This window comes from Apium graveolens, chromosome 11 (genome assembly GCF_009905375.1).
Source record: "Apium graveolens cultivar Ventura chromosome 11, ASM990537v1, whole genome shotgun sequence".
Classification (NCBI taxonomy): Eukaryota; Viridiplantae; Streptophyta; class Magnoliopsida; order Apiales; family Apiaceae; genus Apium; species Apium graveolens.
The window spans coordinates 119,044,657-119,047,932 of record NC_133657.1 but is presented as its reverse complement, the minus strand read 5'-3'; the positions used below and the strand labels follow the sequence as shown (position 1 = coordinate 119,047,932).

Genomic DNA, 3,276 nt, shown 5'->3' with positions numbered 1-3,276 from the left:
TCATATGAGTGTCCAAAGACGGAGAAGTCATCCATGAACACTTCGACGTTATTTCCAATCATGTCAGAGAATATAGCCATCATACATCTCTGAAAAGTGGTCGGGGGGCCACATAACCCAAACGAAACTCTGCGAAAAGCAAACGTGCCAAATGGACAAGTGAAGGTAGTCTTTTCCTGATCCTCTGGTACAATACAAATCTGATTATACCCGGAATAACCATCCAGAAGATAAAAATACTCATGACCCGCCAATCTGTCAAGCATCTGATCAATAAATGGAAGAGGGAAGTGATCCTTCCTTGTGGCTTTGTTCAATTTTCTATAATCCGTGCATACTCTCCATCATGTAACTGTTCGAGTAGGGATGAGCTCATTCTTTTCATTTGCGACCACAGTGATACCTCCTTTCTTAGGTACACATTGTACGGGGCTCACCCACGAGCTGTCAGAAATAGGATAAATGATGCCTGCATCCAGCCATTTCAGAATTTCTTTCTTCACCACTTCCTTCATGATGGGATTCAGTCTTCACTACTGTTCCACAGTTGGCTTACTACCTTCCTCTAGCAGAATTTTATACATACAATATGAAGGACTTATCACCTTGATGTCTGCTATGGTCCATCCTATAGCCGATTTGAATTCTCTCAAAATCCTTAAGAGCTTGTCTTCCTCACTACCTGAAAGGTCAGATGAAATAATAACAGGTAACGTAGATGAATCACCTAAAAAAGCATACCTCAAGTGTTCAGGTAATGGCTTGAGCTCCAAGGTAGGTGCTTCCTCTATTGATGGTTTGAGCTTCCCTTCAGCATTCTTAAGGTCGGAAGTACCAAGAGATTCAAATGGTATGTCCAGCTTTCGCTTCCAGGGAGAAGCGTTCAGATATTGTAATTGCTCGTTGCCATCTTCATCATCACTGTCAAAATCCCCCACTAAGGCCTTTTCCAATGCATCAGACATTAACATGCGATCGAGTTTCGAAGTAACCGCAGAATCAATCACATCCAATTTTAAGAACTCCTCATCTTCTGTAGGGAATTTCATTGCCTTGAATACATTGAAGGTCACATCCTGATCTTGGACCCGCATAGTAAGTTCACCTTTTTACACATCTATCAAGGTACGGCCAGTAGCCAAGAAAGGCCTTCCCAAGATTATGGGAATCTTCTTATCTTCCTCAAAATCTAGAATAACAAAATCTGCAGGAAAGAAGAGCTTATCCACCTTGACGAGCACATCCTCAACTATGCCCCTTGGGTAAGTAATGGAACGGTCAGCCAATTGTAGCGACATGTATGTGGGTTTTGGATCAGGCAGATCCAGCTTTTTAAAGATCGACAACGGTATCAGATTAATGCTTGCTCCCAAATCACAAAGGCACTTGTCAAAAGTCAGATTGCCAATGGTGCAAGGAATGGTGAAGCTTCCTGGATCTTTCAGTTTTGGTGGTAACTTTTGCTGCAGAACAGCGCTGCATTCTTCCGTGAGAGCAACGGTTTCAAGGTCATCCAATTTCACCTTCCTTGAAAGAATAGTCTTCATAAACTTCACATAACTAGGCATTTGTTCCAGAGCCTCAGCGAAAGGTATATTGATGTGAAGTTTCTTGAACACCTCCAGAAACTTCCCGAACTGTCTATCCAACTTTTGTTGCTGCAATCTCTTAGGAAAAGGTGGTGGAGGATAGAGCTGTTTCTCCCCTGTATTAGCCTCAGGCAGAGTGTGTTCAACAGTAGTCTTCCTTGGTTCCGCCGCTTTCTCCTTTTGCTTAGATTCTTCATCTCTAATTTCAGCTTCTACTTCTTTTGCCTTTTCAGCATCAGCCACTTTTCCAGACCTTAAGGTAATAGCCTTGACTTGCTCTTTAGCTTCCTTCCTGCCTGGTACTTCCGTGTCACTGGGAAGAGTGCCAGGTTGACGATTGAGCACTGCATTGGCTAATTGACCGATTTGATTTTCCAAGGTCTTGATAGAAACCGCCTGACTCTTGCACAACAGCTTAAGTTCCTCAAAATCAGCACTAGTAGGTGCAGCTGTACTTCCCTGTTGAGGATATGATTGCCTTGTAGCATACTGCTGTGGTTGCTGGAATCCAGGTGGGTTAAACTGTTTACTCACTCCTTGCTGATATGGTGGCTGAATAGCATTCTGATTATTCCCCCAGCTGAAATTTGGATGATTTCTGTTGTTAGGATGATAGGTCGCTGGCACAGGCTGCTGTTGTCGCTGATAATTATTCACATACTGAACAGATTCGTTGACAAGAGAACACTGATCCGTAGCATGAGAACCTGCACAAAGCTCACAAACCATAGCTATTTGATTAACTCCATATGTAGCCAGAGAATCAACCTTCATTGATAGCGCTTGGAGCTGGGCTGTAATAGCGGTGGCTGCATCAACTTCCAGAATACCTGCTACCTTGCCTGACGTCATCCTCTGAGTTGGGTTTTGATGCTCATTTGCAGCCATCGTCTCTATAAGATTATACGCCTCAGTATAGCTTTTAGCCCATAAGGCGCCTCCAGCTGCTGCATCGAGCATGGGCCGAGATTGGGCCCCCAAACCATTATAGAAACCAGTGATCACCATCCAATCCGGCATTCCATGATGTGGACATTTTCTCAACATTTCCTTGTAGCGTTCCCAAGCCTCGCACATAGATTCTGTACGTTGCTGCGCAAACTGAGTAAGAGCACTCCTCATAGCAGCAGTCTTTGCCATCGGATAAAACTTCACCAAAAACTTTTGTGCAAGATCTTGCCACGTAGTGATGGACCCAGCTGGTTCAGAATGTAACCAGTCTTTAGCCTTGTCCCTCAGTGAGAATGGGAAAAGCCTCAACTTGATAGCCTCATCAGTCACGCCATTATACTTAAAAGTACTGCAGATCTCGAAAAAAATTCCTTATGTGCATGTTGGGGTCTTCAGTTGCCGCTCCTCTAAAAGAAACAGAATTCTGCACCATCTGAATAGTGCCCGGCTTGATTTCAAAGGTGTTAGCTTGAATAGCCGGATGAAGGATGCTTGACTGAATGTCATTAATTTTAGGCCGAGAAAAATCCATAAGAGCTGGATCAGCTTGAACAATACGATCTCCCATGTTTACTGGTTCTTTCTGCTCAGTTCCTGAATCCGAATCCTCAAAATCTAACTTCTCCGGAATATCAAGAACTTCGTCTGTCTCCTCAGCTGTATCTAAAGTCCTCTTGCGAGCACGAGAACGAGTTTGCATAAACGCTTGCTAAAGTACCTGAAACATAACCGGAAA

General features: G+C 43.6%; 1 non-coding gene across 1 annotated transcript; it reads left to right on the top strand.

Annotated features, from left to right (window-relative positions):
- Positions 1 to 2,607: 2,607 nt before the first annotated feature.
- LOC141698955 (small nucleolar RNA R71) lies at positions 2,608 to 2,714 on the top strand. The gene has a single exon (XR_012565449.1). It is a non-coding gene; the product is annotated as a small nucleolar RNA R71 (small nucleolar RNA).
- Positions 2,715 to 3,276: the final 562 nt, after the last annotated feature.